A 17,216-nucleotide genomic window follows, 5' to 3' on the forward strand; every position below is an offset into this window, starting at 1 on the left:
CACACACAGACATGTGTTTTGCCCACACACACATGCAATTAATATGGCTAAATGTAAATGTATGCATCTAGGCACACAAAAGTAGCACATGCTTACACAATGGTGGACAGTATCCTAGGAATTAGTCACTCTGGAAAAGATTGGTGGAGAATCAGCTGAACATGAGCTCCCAGTGTGATGCTGTGGCCAAAAAGGTCTAATGTGATCCTTGGATGAAAAGATGAGAATCTTAAGTAGGCACTGGTGCATCTGCTACTGGAATCCTGTGTCCAGTTCTGATGGCCACAATTCAAGAAGGATGTTGATAAATTGGAGAGGGTTCAAAGAAGAGCCATGAGAATGAATTAAAGGATTAGAAAATATGTGATAGACTCCAGCAGTTCAGTCTATTTACCTTAAGAGAAGGTTTAGTGGTGACTTGATCACAGTCTGTAGGTATCTACAGAGGGAACAAATATTTAATAATGGGCTTTTCTATCTAGCAGAGAAAGGTCTAACATGATCCAATGACTGGAAGTTAAAGCTAGACAAATTCAGACTGGAAATCAGGTGTATACTTTTAACTATGAGAGTAATTAATCATTGGAGTCAGGTCAGGGCACCAAATAGTCAGTAGCTCAGACCCTCAGGCAGGGGCTGAGCAAATAGCCCACTGTTAGTAGGTCAGGCCCTCGGTCAGGGCAGGGGGACAAACAGTCAATAGCTCAGGCCCTCAGGCAGGGGCTGAGCAACACAGCGTGTGTGAATTAGCCCAGGCCTCCAAGGACCTGGGAGAGGGGGAGACGGCCACCCATTAGTTGGGTGGCAGGGGGGACGCAGGCCCACCCACTCCACTGTGTCACAGCCCGGGGTCCTAGCAGCAGCAAACGACCCGCTGCTGTGTCAGTGGGGATCCTGACCGCAACACAGTGACATGGGTTCTAGCAGAGTTACAGCCAGAATAGGGTTAGGCTACTTCCTAACTCCCCTCCTTCTGGTACCTGGATCACAGCAGTGTTCTCCAGGGGGGGTCCAGCACCATGGGTTCCTCAGGGCAGTGGACAAGCAGCCGGCCTGGTAACTCCCCTGGGTAGCTGGCGCAGGGCAGGTCCCGCCGCTCCCCGGGGTAGCTGGCCCAGGGCAGGTCCCGCCGCTCCCCGGGGTAGCTGGCCCAGGGCAGGTCCCGCCAGTCTTGGCGTGGACCTGGGGCTGTTTTCCCAGTCACGGGCTAGGCTGGCTACGTCTGGCCTCCCTGGTGGCTGGTCCTCTAGTGAGCTCTGAGGGCCTGCCTTTCTACTTCCGGGTCGCACCTTTCTACTTCCGGGTCGCTGCCTGTCCCTCTGAGGGGCGGGCTCAGAGCTTCCTGGCTCCGCCCACTCTGTTGTCTGGAGGGGCTCGACCCTTTCCAGTGCAGCGGGAAGCCACACCACCTCGCTACAAGGTGCCTATACAAGACAAAGCCCTTGTGACACAGGGCCAGAAAGGGTTACACAACTAGGAGGCTAACTGACCCAGATTCAACCTTTATAGACATGTTATTAGATAAAGTTGCCAGCTCTAGTCTGGATCATCCTGATGTTGGACATTGGGCTATAACCTATTAAACTAATTCTGAAAGAACTTCTTGCAGCTCTGAAGCTCACCATCTCAGCTATGAAGCTGACTTAATAACTTTATACATATCTGTATGTGTAATGATCTTTTAACCAATACTCTCTCTTATTTAATAAATCTTCGTTTAGTTAATGAGAATTGGCTGTATGCATATATTTGGGTAAGATCTGAAATATTCATTGACCTGGGGGTAATGTGTCTGATCCTTTGGGATTGGTAGAACTTTTTATATGATGAACAAGATTTTCAGTGATCCTCATCATATTTGACTTGGCTGTCTGGGCGGGAGCCCAAGGCTGGATTGTTTCAAGGGAACTGTGTTTTTGGTTTCTGGGTAACCAGTAAGAAGCTGTTGTGTTGCTGGATTGGTGAATCTAAGTACTAGAATAACCACCAATCTTGGGGATTGTCTGTCCCATTCTTTGCAGTTTGCCCTAATCAAGCAATCTCAGCGTGGGCCCCCTGGAACTCCAGCTACAGTCCCGAATAACAGGACTGTCCCTATAAAAACTGGATATCTGGTCACCATACACACAATTCAAAGAGGGAGCTGCCCAAGGCTGGATTAAGGCAATCTGGGGCTATAAACACACTATAACATGGATCCTCTGCCCTCATAACCCTATCCCAAGCTGTAGCCCCATTCCTCACTTAGAGTGACTATCCTTTCATAGGTTTCAGAAGTAACAGCCGTGTTAGTCTGTATTCGCAAAAAGAAAAGGAGTACTTGTGGCACCTTAGAGACTAACCAATTTATTTGAGCATAAGCTTTCATGAGCTACAGCTCACTTCATCGGATGCATACTGTGGAAAATACAGAAGATGTTCTTATACAGGCCATGAAAAAATGGGTGTTTACCACTACAAAAGGTTTTCTCTCCCCCCACCCCACTCTCCTGCCAGCAATGCCCCTCTGCCATGTACATTGATCAAACTGGACAGTCTCTACGTAAAAGAATAAATGGACACAAATCAGATGTCAAGAATTATAACATTCATAAACCAGTCGGAGAACACTTCAATCTCTCTGGTCACGCGATTATAGACATGAAAGTTGCGCTATTACAACAGAAAAACTTCAAAACCAGACTCCAGCGAGAGACTGTTGAATTGGAATTCATTTGCAAATTGGATAAAATTAACTTAGGCTTGAATAGAGACTGGGAGTGGCTAAGTCATTACGCAAGGTAACCTATTTCCCCTTGTTTTTTCCTCCCCCCCCCCCACGTTCCTCAGACATTCTTGTTAAACCCTGGATTTGTGCTGGAAATGGCCCACCTTGATTATCATACACATTGTAAGGAGAGTGATCACTTTAGATAAGCTATTAACAGCAGGAGAGTGGGGTGGGGGGAGAGAAAACCTTTTGTAGTGGTAAACACCCATTTTTTCATGGCCTGTATAAGAACATCTTCTGTATTTTCCACAGTATGCATCCGATGAAGTGAGCTGTAGCTCACAAAAGCTTATGCTCAAATAAATTGGTTAGTCTCTAAGGTGCCACAAGTACTCCTTTTCTTTATCCTTTCATAGAATCATAGAATATCAGGGTTGGAAGGGACCTCAGGAGGTCATCTAGTCCAACCCCCTGCTCAAAGCAGGACCGATCCCCGACTAAATCATCCCAGCCAGGGCTTTGTCAAGCCTGACCTTAAAAACTTCTAGGGAAGGAGATTCCACCACCTCCTTAGGTAACGCATTCCAGTGTTTCACAACCCTCCGAGTGAAAAAGGTTTTCCTAATATCCAACCTAAATCTCCCCCACTGCAACTTGAGACCGTTAGTCCTTGTTCTGTCATCTGCTACCACTGAGAACAGTCTAGAGCCATCTTCTTTGGAATCCCCCTTCAGGTAGTTGAAAGCAGCTATCAAATCCACCCTCATTCTTCTCTTCTGAAGACTAAACATCCCCAGTTCCCTCAGCTTCTCCTCATAAGTCATGTGTTTCAGTCCCCTAATCATTTTTGTTGCCCTCTGCTGGACTCTTTCCAATTTTTCCACCTCCTTCTTGTAGTGTGGGGCCCAAAACTGGACACAGTACTCCAGATGAGGCCTCACCAATGTTGAATAGAGGGGAACGATCACGTCCCTCGATCTGCTGGCAATGCCCCTACTTATAGAGCCCAAAATGCCATTGGCCTTCTTGGCAAGAGGGGCACACTGTTGACTCACATCCAGCTTCTCATCCACTGTCACCCCTACGTCCTTTTCTGCAGAACTGCTGCCGAGCCATTCGGTCCCTAGTCTGTAGCGGTGCATTGGATTCTTTCGTCCTAAGTGCAGGACTCTGCACTTGTCCTTGTTGAACCTCATGAGATTTCTTTTGGCCCAATCCTCCAATTTGTCTAGGTCCCTCTGTATCCTATCCCTACCCTCCAGCGTATCTACCACTCCTCCCAGTTTAGTGTCATCTGCAAACTTGCTGAGGGTGCAATCCACACCATCCTCCAGATCATTTATGAAGATATTGAACAAAACCGGCCCCAGGACCGACCCTTGGGGCACTCCACTTGATACCGGCTGCCAACTAGACATAGAGCCATTGATCACTACCCGTTGAGCCCGACAATCTAGCCAGCTTTCTATCCACCTTATAGTCCATTCATCCAGCCCATACTTCTTTAACTTGCTGACAAGAATACTGTGGGAGACCATGTCAAAAGCTTTGCTAAAGTCAAGGAACAACACGTCCACTGCTTTCCCTTCATCCACAGAGCCAGTTCTCGTCATAGAAGGCAATTAGATTAGTCAGGCATGACTTGCCCTTGGTGAATCCATGCTGACTGTTCCTGATCACTTTCCTCTCCTCTAAGTGCTTCAGAATTGATTCCTTGAGGACCTGCTCCATGATTTTTCCATGGACTGAGGTGAGGCTGACTGGCCTGTAGTTCCCCGGATCCTCCTTCATCCCTTTTTAAAAGATGGGCACTACATTAGCCTTTTTCCAGTCATCTGGGACCTCCCCCGATCACCATGAGTTTTCAAAGATAATGGCCAATGGCTCTGCAGTCACATCCTCCAACTCCTTTAGCACTCTCGGATGCAACGCATCCGGCCCCATGGACTTGTGCTCATCCAGCTTTTCTAAATAGTCCCGAACCACTTCTTTCTCCACAGAGGGCTGGCCACCTCCTCCCCATGCTGTGCTGCCCACTGCAGTAGTCTGGGAGCTGACCTTGTTCGTGAAAACAGAGGCAAAAAAAGCATTGAGTACATTAGCTTTTTCCATATCCTCTGTCATGAGGTTGCCTCCCTAATTCAGTAAGGGGCCCACACTTTCCTTGACTTTCTTCTTGTTGCTAACATACCTGAAGAAACCCTTCTTGTTACTCTTAACATCTCTTGCTAGCTGCATCTCCAGGTGTGATTTGGCCTTCGTGATTTCACTCCTGCAAGCCCGAGCAATATTTTTATACTCCTCCCTGGTCATTTGTCCAATCTTCCACTTCTTGTAAGCTTCTTTTTTGTATTAAGAGCAGCAAGGATTCCACTGTTAAGCCAAGCTGGTCACCTGCCATATTTACTATTCTTTCTACACATCGGGATGGTTTGTCCCTGTAACCTCAATAAGGATTCTTTAAAATACAGCCAGCTCTCCTGGACTCCTTTCCCCCTCATGTTATTCTCCCAGGGGATCTTGCCCATCAGTTCCCTGAGGGAGTCAAAGTCTGCTTTTCTGAAGTCCAGGGTCTGTATTCTGCTGCTCTCCTTTCTTCCTTGTGTTAGGATCCTGAACTTGACCATTTCATGGTCTCTGCCTCCCAGGTTCCCATCCACTTTTGCTTCCCCTACTAATTCTTCCCGGTTTGTGAGCAACAGGTCAAGAAGAGCTCTGCCCCTAGTTGGTTCCTCCAGCACTTGCACCAGGAAATTGTCCCCTACATTTTCCAAAAACTTCCTGGATTGCCTGTGCACCGCTGTATTGCTCTCCCAGCAGATATTAGGGTGATTGAAGTCTCCCTTGAGAACCAGGGCCTGCGATCTAGTAGCTTCTGCGAGTTGCCGGAAGAAAGCCTTGTCCACCTCATCCCCCTGGTCCGGTGGTCTATAGTAGACTCCCACCACGACATCACCCTTGTTGCTCACACTTCTAAATTTAATCCAGAGACTCTCAGGTTTTTCTGCAGTTTCATACTTGAGCTCTGAGCAGTCATACTGCTCCCTTACATACAGTGCAACTCCCCCACCTTTTCTGCCCTTCCTGAACAGCTTATATCCATCCATGACAGTACTCCAGTCATGTGAGTTATCCCACCAAGTCTCTGTTATTCCAATCACATCATAATTCCTTGACTATGCCAGGACTTCCAGTTCTCCCTGCTTGTTTCCCAGGCTTCGTGCATTTGTATATAGGCACTTGAGGTAACCTGCTGATCGCCCCTCTTTCTCAATATGAGGCAGGAGCCCTCTCCTCTCACGTGCTCCTGCTCGTGCCTCCTCCCGGTATCCCACTTCCTCACTTACCTCAGGGCTTTGGTCTCCTTCCCCCGGTGAACCTAGTTTAAAGCCCTCCTCACTAGGTTAGCCAGCCTGCTTGCGAAGATGCTCTTCCCTCTCTTCGTTAGGTTGAGCCCGTCTCTGCCTAGCACTCCTTCTTGGAACACTATTCCATGTTCAAAGAATCCAAAGCCTTCTCTCTGACACCACCTGCGTAGTCATTCGTTGACTTCCACGATTCGACGGTCTCTACCCAGGCCTTTTCCTTCCACGGGGAGGATGGACGAGAACACCACTTGCACCTCAAACGCCTTTATCCTTCTTCCCAGAGCCACGTAGTCCGCAGTGATCTGCTCCAGGTCATTATTGGTAGTATCATTGGTGCCCACGTGAAGAAGCAGGAAGGGGTAGCGATCTGAGGGCTTGATGAGTCTCGGCAGTCTCTACATCACATCATGAATCTTAGCTCCTGGCAAGCAGCAGACTTCTCGATTTTTCCGGTCGGGGCGGCAGATAGATGACTCAGTCCCCCTGAAGAGAGAGTCCCCGACCACCACCACCCGCCTCCTTCTCTTGGGAGCGGTGGTCATGGAACCCCCAACCCTAGGACAGTGCATCCCATGCCTTCCAATCGGCGGAATCTCTTTCTGCTTCCTTCCCTCAGACGTATCATCTGTTCCACTCTCTGCATTAGTACCTGTGGAGAGAACATGAAAACAGTTACTTACCTGTATCTGCCCTGCTGGTACATGGACGTGTCCTTTCTGACACAGTTGCCAACTTTCACGTGGTAAATAAGCACCCTGACTTTCACAATAACCCCAAAATCAAGCTAATCCCATTTCAAAACAGGGCCAAAACAAGATAATCCCCAAGAACCCCAACACTCTAAGTGACTAGATCCACCTGGCATGCAGTCTGCGACTGTGGTGGTCCCGCTGTGCACCCCTGACTCTCTCCCGCCCTTGCCCCTGCTTGCCGGGAGCCGATCAAAAAAAAAGAAGCAACAAGCTACAAGCCACACAAGCAACAAACTATCCAACAAGCAACTCACAAGCCAATTAAGCCAAAAACAAGCCCAATTTCTGTGTTTTATTGCATGTTTGGCATGTCTGCTTTCTGATAGGCAGGGACGGTGGTATGAGACCTACTTTTCCCCTCAGGGTCTCCTCTCTCCTCTAGAGAGACAGGGGTGGCAGTAAGAGGCCCCCAGTATTTTTACCAGTAGCTGGGGTGTTTCTGATCTAGGGAACTGAAGCAGGCCCAGTGCACTCTTCCCTCTTGCTGCATCCAGACTGGGGTGTGGTTGGCGGAGTCCCCCCCGAACAGGGCTTGGAGTCAACCACCACACTGCAATGCAAGGAGCCGTCCTATCCTCTCAGATCTAGTCTCTCAGGGTCTTTACACATTCAGGAAAGCATCAGTTATACACTGGGCAGTTGCCTCTCACTAAGCAATTGTTTCAGGCTCTCTGCAGACTCAGGCAGATGTCACTTCATTGGTCACTCTGGGTTCATGATTTCAACCTTTCCGTCATAAAATAAACCCTTACTTTTTTCTTTTTAATTGGGAGCTGAAATTCTGATGTAAATCTGGGGCTTATCATGGGTCTTTACTGACTGTGATTTAAATCAGCCCAGACTATATCTTTCTTATTCAAGAGGAAGCCCAAAACATCCTGAATCCAGTGGCCTTTACTGTTTTCAGGTGGGGTAGTATATTGGTTGGCTAGAAGCTATTTTGATTTCAGTTTTGAGATGTGTGGACTCAGTATGCTGCTGGCTGGCTCCATTTGTATTACATGCTGTCATGGTTCCTTCCCCACTCTGAACTGTAGGGTATAGATGTGGGGACCTGCATGAAAACCTCCTAAGCTTACTTTTACCAGCTTAGGTTAAAACTTCCCCAAGTTAAATTAATTTTAATTTTATTTTTAATTTTAAATTAATGTTACCCTTTGCCCTTGGATTTCCACTGCCACCTCCAAACTTTATCTGGGTTTACTGGGAAACGTAGTTTGGACACATCTTTCCCCCCAAAATCCTCCCAACCCTTACACCCCACTTCCTGGGGAAGGTTTGGTAAAAATCTTCACCAATTTGCATAGGTGACCACAGACCCAAACCCTTGGATCTTCGAACAATGAAAAAGCATTCAGTTTTCTTACAAGAAGACTTTTAATAGAAGTAAAGGAATCACCTCTGTAAAATCAGGATGGTAGATACCTTACAGGGTAATTAGATTCAAAACATAGAGAATCCCTCCAGGCAAAACCTTAAGTTACAAAAAAGACACACAGACAAGAATAGTCATTCTATTCAGCACAGCTCTTTTCTCAGCCATTTAAAAAAATCATAATCTAACACATACCTAGCTAGATTACTTACTACAAGTTCTAAGACTCCATTCCTGTTCTGTCTCGGGCAAAAGCAGCATACAGACAGACACAGACCCTTTGTTTTTCTCCCTCCTCCCAGCTTTTGAAAGTATCTTGTCTCCTCATTGGTCATTTTGGTCAGGTGCCAGCGAGGTTACCTTTAGCTTCTTAACCCTTTACAGGTGAGAGGATTTTTCCTCTGGCCAGGAGGGATTTTAAAGGGGTTTACCCTTCCCTTTATATTTATGGCAGCTTTCTACACAGGAGATTCTTGTCCCAGAGGAAACCAGAAAGTATTTGGACTCCCCAGAAGTAATTAACTGTTGCTCTTAGAGTCAGAAGAATAAAGGATTTTATTTTCCGAGAGGAGAGGGATTTATTTTTCCAAGAGAAGAGAAGTATATATATTTGATCAACACCCACATATAGCCCCCTCACCTTGCAGGAACTGACTTTGCAGGGTAAAGTGTAGCTGATGGTGTTACATGTTGTGTTTGTGAGACACAGAGAGAAAGATAGAAGAGACAGAGAGAGGGAAGGGAGGGAGATATTAACTAGCTAGCTAGCTAGCTAGAGGGTGTATATGGGGATAGATAGATAGATAGATAGATAATGTGTATGGGGATAGAGAGAGAGAAAGATTTATCTTTCAGGGCGATATATTGTGATAATACAGTCACTACAACTAGTACTTGACTCCCAGTTCCATTATATGTTATATACATTATTTATATATACATTATATATAGTTCCATTAACTTCAGTGGCATCACTAAGTAAAGCACTTTTCAACTTCAGTAAGGATGTCACAATCAATCTTTCTCTTTGTCTATCTATGTCAGGGAGTATGCATTACAAGTCTGAAGGTCCATGATCTCTTTCTGGAAGCTAGGTGAGTTTGCTTTTATTTTACTCCTCTTTAGTCTGTTACATCTATATGGGTATGCTTCTTTTCAAAAGAAACTCTTATCTGCGAACACAGAACCTTATCCTCAGAATCTATATCTCCCTGTGGAAATTAGTGGGGTCCACAGCCCATCAGCCCTTCTCAGGAACCAGCCAGGATTGCAAAACCAATCTGTATGGATTAAATTAATGTTTTAATCATGAGACCCACAAAAATGGCCATTTTGGATAATATAACCCATCAGAGCCAGGGGAGGCAGCAGCCTGAAGATTCTTGCTCAGAAATCCTTGGATTTATTGGCAGAGGGCTTGTCATTCTGAGAGAGACCTCAGCCTTCTAGAGAAGGTTGGTCTTGTGCTGAAGTTGACGTCTCTATGTATCGGAGTTCCAAGTCTGTAAAATAACATTTTCTTTCTCTGTTTATTGGGGCAGGTACAGACAATCTTTCTAGGGCAGGTCCTGTATGTCAGGCAATGCCTAAATGTATAGCAGCATATGGAGTACAGTAATCATGTAGTTACATGCCACAGTGAAAGGCAGGCTATGCCCACATATAATTGTGATGCTGCAAAGAAAGGCTCCAGCATTGGGGAGGCAAGTGGGAAAGGTTCTTGTGGGGGGGTAAGGGGGGCAATGGGGCCATTATCTCAGTTGGAGTTCCCTGGTGCTAATGGAGTAATAAACATAACAATAATGTGAAGACTCGTAAGATATCAGGAGGAGGAAGATGACAACTAATGTCCAAAATATGCCTCTTGAAAATGAATGCACATTTGTATAACACAGGCCCTGATTTTCAGGAAGATTAAAGGCCAAAGACCAGAAGCCATAAAAAATAGGCAATTTGTTATATATAATCACATAGCTATGGAAAGGTTATTATCCCAGAGGAGTAGAACAGTCAAGAAAGCTAGAACAAACTTCTATAGAACACTTTGGATCAGGTGGTTTCACTGCCTGTCTCTTTGATTCAGTTTGGTTGAGAAAATGTAGCCAAAACACAAAGCCTTGGTTGATTTTTCATCACTTTATAGGCAAGTTATCTTTCTGCTAACCAATTCACTCAGGCTTTCTAGCACTAGTCACCCATATTGAGGGCACGGGGATGGCTTCATAGAAGGGTGATAACAAGACTAGAGAAATCATAAGGAGACTGTCAACTTGTCTTGGTGAGTAGACTTTTTCCACACCAATTATTTCAGTAAATACATTGGGCTGATTCTTACGCTAGTGTAAACTGGTGCAGTTCCATTGAACTGAGAATCTGAATCACTAGGTTTGCCCTATCTTGAAGCTTCTGCCACATGGCAGCATTTATACCTGTGCCTACTCCATACAAAGTGGATGGAAAATGATAACATTCAGATTTGGTTGCAATTTATATACAGTGTATGTAGGTGTGGGTCACTAGACAACGTGCAAGACAGTATAGAAACAGGAAGAAGCTAGACAAGGACTAGTAATACCTAGATCACATCTAGAACTTGCCCCCAGCAGATCTGAAAGCACTTTACAAGAATGCAGCTTCTTGTGAACACACAGGGTCAAATTTACCTCTGGTGAAGCCACTGGGAATTTTGTCATGGAAGTCAATAGAATGAGGATTTAGGCCCTTGTTACACTTTAATGGCCCCCTCCTGCAGAGGGTCCCCAGGGGAGGCAGATCAGCATTTTATATTGCTAATGCTGACATACATTGAAAGGCACTTTGGAAAGGGTTGAAGGTGTGAGTGGGGAATGAAAGATTTTTTTGCAGGTTGCGAGAGGTCGGAGAGGGGGAAAGGAAGAAAAAAACGGGTTAACTTGACGCTGCAGCTTAGTCGCAAAATAAAACGTTGTCTTCGGTCCAAGGTCACTGCACTCAAACAAGACTCTAGGCAGCCAAGAAGCTGCACCTGTGTTTGTATCTTACCCAACCCCAGCCGACCGTGAGAAAAAAAAAGTAAACTAAACAAAACTGCAAAAAATTGCAAAGCCTAGTAAAAGGGTAAAGGTTAGAAAGTGGAAACATAACATTGCGACCCTGAAGCTGGAATGTTTTGGGGACGCTAAAGAAGCCACAGGTCGTACATATATAAACACATATAAATATAAAAATAGGTTAGGGCACTAATGCTTCCTTCCTTCCTCTAAATAAGGTAAAAACAATCCCAGCACTCACCGCTGTTATTTTATTAATAAAGCTTTAAAATTTAGTCACTTAATGTGCTCCTTCATCTCCACCCCCACAATCCTGTGGGCGTCAACCTAATCACCTAACGCCTCAAGCAAATTGCTCAAAGACACAAAAGGGATTTCAGCACCTAGGTCCCAGATTTAGGCAATGGGCCAGAGAAAGAGTGGGAATGACTCTATTGACTAGAGTAGATAGCCAACTTTTATTTCATTGCCCTGCTGACCTTGATCTACTCAGCAATCTAACCTACTGACTCTGAAAGTCACTTAGAAGTCACAGATCCCATTGTATATTACATATAGGAAATCTCTTGGGTTGGGATTTTCAGTGCCTAACTTCCATTAGGTTGAAGTCCATCTCGTCCTCTGATTTGTATGAATAAAGCAAGTGTGAGTGAGGACAAAGATGCTGTTGTTTAAAATGTGGCCCCTAGGGAAGAATTGCTAAGGGAAAACTCTGCAGTTCAGAAGATAATTGTTAGCTGGGACTGTTCAATGGGGCCTAAGTGAGTTAGCCAACTTCAGGAATCCCAGTCCATATGTCCCTTCAGGCCGCCAATGGTAGCAGTGTTCTCTAGCAATTTTCTTGGAGGCACATGCACTCAGATCCACAAAGGGACTTAGGTGCCAATATCTCAATATCTTGGCAGCCGGTGTCAAGTGGAGTGCCCCAGGGGTCGGTCCTGGGGCCGTTTTTGTTCAATATCTTCATAAATGATCTGGAGGATGGTGTGGATTGCACTCTCAGCAAATTTGCAGATGATACTAAACTGGGAGGAGTGGTAGATACGCTGGAGGGGAGGGATAGGATACAGAAGGACCTAGACAAATTGGAGGATTGGGCCAAAAGAAATCTGATGAGGTTCAATAAGGATAAGTGCAGGGTCCTGCACTTAGGATGGAAGAATCCAATGCACCGCTACAGACTAGGGACCGAATGGCTAGGCAGCAGTTCTGCGGAAAAGGACCTAGGGGTGACAGTGGACGAGAAGCTGGATATGAGTCAACAGTGTGCCCTTGTTGCCAAGAAGGCCAATGGCATTTGGGGATGTATAAGTAGGGGCATAGCGAGCAGATCGAGGGACGTGATCGTTCCCCTCTATTCGACACTGGTGAGGCCTCATCTGGAGTACTGTGTCCAGTTTTGGGCCCCACACTACAAGAAGGATGTGGATAAATTGGAGAGAGTCCAGCGAAGGGCAACAAAAATGATTAGGGGTCTAGAGCACATGACTTATGAAGAGAGGCTGAGGGAGCTGGGATTGTTTAGTCTGCAGAAGAGAAGAATGAGGGTGGATTTGATAGCTGCTTTCAACTACCTGAAAGGGGGTTCCAAAGAGGATGGCTCTAGACTGTTCTCAATGGTAGCAGATGACAGAACGAGGAGTAATGGTCTCAAGTTGCAATGGGGGAGGTTTAGATTGGATATTAGGAAAATCTTTTTCACTCAGAGGGTGGTGAATTACTGGAATGCGTTACCTAGGGAGGTGGTAGAATCTCCTTCCTTAGAGGTTTTTAAGGTCAGGCTTGACAAAGCCCTGGCTGGGATGATTTAACTGGGAATTGGTCCTGCTTCAAGCAGGGGGTTGGACTAGATGACCTTCTGGGGTCCCTTCCAACCCTGATATTCTATGATTCTATGATTCTATGATCTCAGTTTTAGGCACTACTGCGAGCCATGAAACCCCAGATGGCTGCCTCCCCACTTTGTAGGTGCCTAAATTCACTCAGCACCTACATTTTTGCTGTGAAAGTCCGCTAGGTACTTAAAAACAATGAGGAGGCTGGTGGCACCTTGAAGACTAACAGATATTTTTGGGCATAAGCTTTCGTGGGTAAAAAAAAACCACTTCTTCAGATGCATGGAGTGAAAATTACAAATGCAGGCATAAATATACAGACACATGAAGAGAAGGGAGTTACATTACAAGGGGAGAACCAGTGTTGACAAGGTCAATTCAATCAGGGTGGATGTGGTCCACTCCCAATAATTGATTGTCCTCATGCAGGTGAGTCATTGCATTGTAGCTCCCTTGCTGGACAATCGCTGTTGATGGGTTGCTTAACACCCCACCCGGGCATTGGTTACTTTCCTTGCTGTTGCCTCTGGGGAGCTAATATCTGTCTGATTCCTCAATTACAGCATGTTTCAGTGACCACTAAAGAACACAATTCTCATAACTTCATATGTATTAATGGATAGAGAAATGACTTTTGGCATATCGTAATCTTTCCTCTGATACCTTACAAGGCATGCTTTATATGTAAAATCACAATTATATGAACATGAGGAATATGGGGGTTACAGAACACTCCCCCAAGCTATAGAATGTCACAAGTTGCTGGGAATGCTGACTCGCTGTGCTAAACCAGTCTCTTCAGCCTTAGTAGCTCACCATTATTTGATGCATTGCTTTGAGATCCACATATTGAAGGTGCAAAGGGTATGCGAAGGGCAGAATACTATATTTATTATTGCTCATTTTTATTTCAACTCCGTTGTTTCACAGTAATGCCTGTTATTATGAAACTCCATGTCAACAAATAACCTTGAAGTAAAACATCAGGGGAAAAGTCTCTTCCTACATTGTAGGATCTTTCGTCTTGCAAACTCTTTATAGCAAGGGGATGAGACAAAGATCCTCATCTGGTGTAAATCAATATAGCTCAGTGTACATCCATGGAGCTATTAAGATTTACACTAGCTGAGGGACTGGACCTTGGTGTTCTGCATGGTGAGAGAAACCAATGCATTTAGGATGCTGCTATGATACTAGGAACAATTTAAATTGTTCTTTAATATTTAGGAAAGAATAACATTGATTGATTAATAAAATCCTCCACTGATTTCAACATTCTTACATCAGCACCATCAGTTTACTCATACAGCCAATTTTGGTCTGAAGGCTCCCAACAGATGGGAAACCAGTATGAATTGTACAATTCACAGGCACCTGTTTGGTGTCTCTCATATTCAGCACCAATGTCTGTTTCTTTGTCACATCTACTGATAAGTCCTTATTTATGTGAGCTGTGACTTCAGTGGGAATGCTTGCATTAGCATGATTATTCTCATGCTCATGATTAAGATATGAGTGAGATCAGAATTTTGCCCTCATTTGGAAATCTTATTTGGTAAACATGACTGTAGAAAAACATTCCCAAAAGGGGAAGAAAACAAGAAAGACTGCTCCCTTTTGAAATTTTCATGTAGAGAGAGAAAAAATGTGGTTGAAGAGGAAGAATAGATCCCTGGAAACTCGTATATCTCCATTGCTGGTGTAAACTGATGTAGCTCGTTTAGAGTCAAAGCATCAGATCCCCATCTGTTGAAAATCAGCTGTAGTTCCACTGGTGCCAATGTGGTCAGCTCTCCAGCTGATTTACATTTGCCTAGCTTGACTAATGTCAATACAGCTACACTAGTTCCCATCTGCTGATGACTGGGTCATTTATATATTTATATACAGAACTGCAGCAAATTTTAGCCTGAAGGATCCCAGGAGATGGGAAACGAGTTGCTTAATTCACATCCACGTTTGGTATTCCTCAGATCTAGCTCCAGGGTCTCTTTCTTTGTCACCCCTACAGATGACCTATTATGAGAGCGACCCTGGAGAGAACCAGACCATCTCTGATGTGTTCATCCTGGTGGGGTTTTCGTACCTTACCAAGCTGCAGATCGTTTTGTTTCTAGTGTTTCTTGTCATCTACCTGGTCCCTCTATTGGGGAACCTGCTCGTTATCCTCCTGATAAAGGTGAACTCCTCACTCCACACCCCCATGTGTTTCTTCCTGGTGAACCTGTCCTTCTTGGAAATCTGCTACACAACAACCCTGGTCCCTCAGCTGCTGGTTCACCTCCTGGTGGAGCGAAAGACCATCTCCATTGTGGGCTGTGCAGTCCAGATGTTTGTCTTTACCATGATGGAACTCACGGAATGCTCCCTCTTAGTAGCCATGGCGTACGACCACTACATGGCCATATGCCACCCCTTGCACTACACAGTCATCATGACTGGCTGGGTGTGCGCACAACTAGTGGGTGCATCATGGACCATCAGCATCTTTGTGGAAGTGGTTCACGCCACATGGCTCTTCAGCCTGCCCTTCTGTGGCTCCAACCGCATCTACCACTTCTGCGACATCCCACGGATGCTGAAGATGGATTGCATAGACACATGAGAGCACAAGATGGTGATCTTCACTTTGACGATGCTCTTCATTATGAGCCCTTTCCTGTTTATAATCCTGTCCTACGTCCACAATATCTCCACCATCCTCAAGTTGCCGTCGGCGGAGGGAAAGCGTAAAGCCTTCTCCACCTGCTCCTCCCACCTCACGGTGGTGACTCTGCTCTATGGAATGGTCCTTATCATTTACCTGAGGCCCAAGTCCATTTCCACCCCAGAGACTGATCAAATGGTTTACCTCATGTACACAGTTGTGACCCCAGTATTGAACCCCATAATATACACTCTGAGGAACAAAGCGGTGGAGGGACCCTTTACATAAACAACAGAGAAGAGCATCTTTTCACACAACTGAAGAAATTAGAGAATGAAAAGTAGAGTCAATCAAAATGGGGGGAATAAGGGAAAATCATAAACATTTTGTTGAATTTCTCCTGAAGACTCTCATATTTTTAATTAAAATTTTGCCATTTTCAAAACTTTGATGTCTTCTATACATGGTGGGGAAATGGGAAGAGAAACTTTTGTTTCCAAAATGAAAAAAAAGAGATCTAAATGTAAAGGAAATTTTCATCAAACTTTTGGTAGTCAGAACCTTTTAATCAGATCTAAAGTTCATTGAAAAATCAAATGAGAATATTTAGTCAAAGTACTTTCCTGATTTTATATCTTCAAAATTTCAAATATCAAAGGGGAAAAAAAAGGTATAGGTCAAAATGAGAAAAAATCATAAAATGTTCACTTCTTTTTGGGCAAATTTAACAATGTTCACCAAAATTTTAGTACTGGAAAAATTCCAATCCGCTGTACAGAAAAGTCCAGTTAGACTTCTCCTTTTCGGTTTGTTTTCGGTTTGTTTCAGGGTTTGTTTGTTTGTTTTTGGCTGTCTTGAATGCATTTCCCTCTGGCCTAATTTTAAAGAAAATTCTTCACCATTTATTTTTTCCTATGTAAGACACCTCTAGATCTTTCGATGCGTAACGTGATCAGGTCACACAAAAACTCTGGGAGATGGCTCTTGACTTCCATGGCATTTTGCACAGGTTCAGAAGTCTATGCTAACAGACCATGGTGTATATCATAGATTCATTGATTACAAGGCCATAAGGGACCATTTTGAGCATCTAGTCTGACATTCTGCTTAACGCAGGGCAGAGAGTTTCACCTGGTGATTCCTGAGTCAGAGAAGCACTGCACATATTTTATATTACGTAAGTAAAATAATAGCTGGGTTAAAAACTCATATAACTACAAGTGGTTCTGTCAATGTATAACAATAATGCACCCTAAATATCCTTATAATGCATTCATAGGAAGCTTAAAATACATTAAGACTCTGAGATGCACTGGCTGGCAGTATGTGATGGGTTCTTTTTTTATTTCTCTTTGATATAATTTGCTGATTTGTTTAAAATGATATTGTTGGGAAGATAAGTAATGTGTCACATTGGAAGTTGTAAGTAAGAGGTACATACATGTATTGATAAACAAAAAAACCCCTCCCTTTCTTTGAGAAACTTAGACACAGAGTGGG

At 44.6% G+C, this 17,216-nt stretch overlaps 1 pseudogene; it reads left to right on the forward strand.

The window, feature by feature from the left end:
• Positions 1-15,080: 15,080 nt before the first annotated feature.
• On the forward strand, positions 15,081-16,037 carry LOC141997917 (olfactory receptor 10A4-like; annotated as a pseudogene).
• The last annotated feature ends 1,179 nt before the right edge of the window (positions 16,038-17,216 follow it).

This window comes from Natator depressus, chromosome 13 (genome assembly GCF_965152275.1).
Source record: "Natator depressus isolate rNatDep1 chromosome 13, rNatDep2.hap1, whole genome shotgun sequence".
Taxonomy (NCBI): domain Eukaryota; kingdom Metazoa; phylum Chordata; order Testudines; family Cheloniidae; genus Natator; species Natator depressus.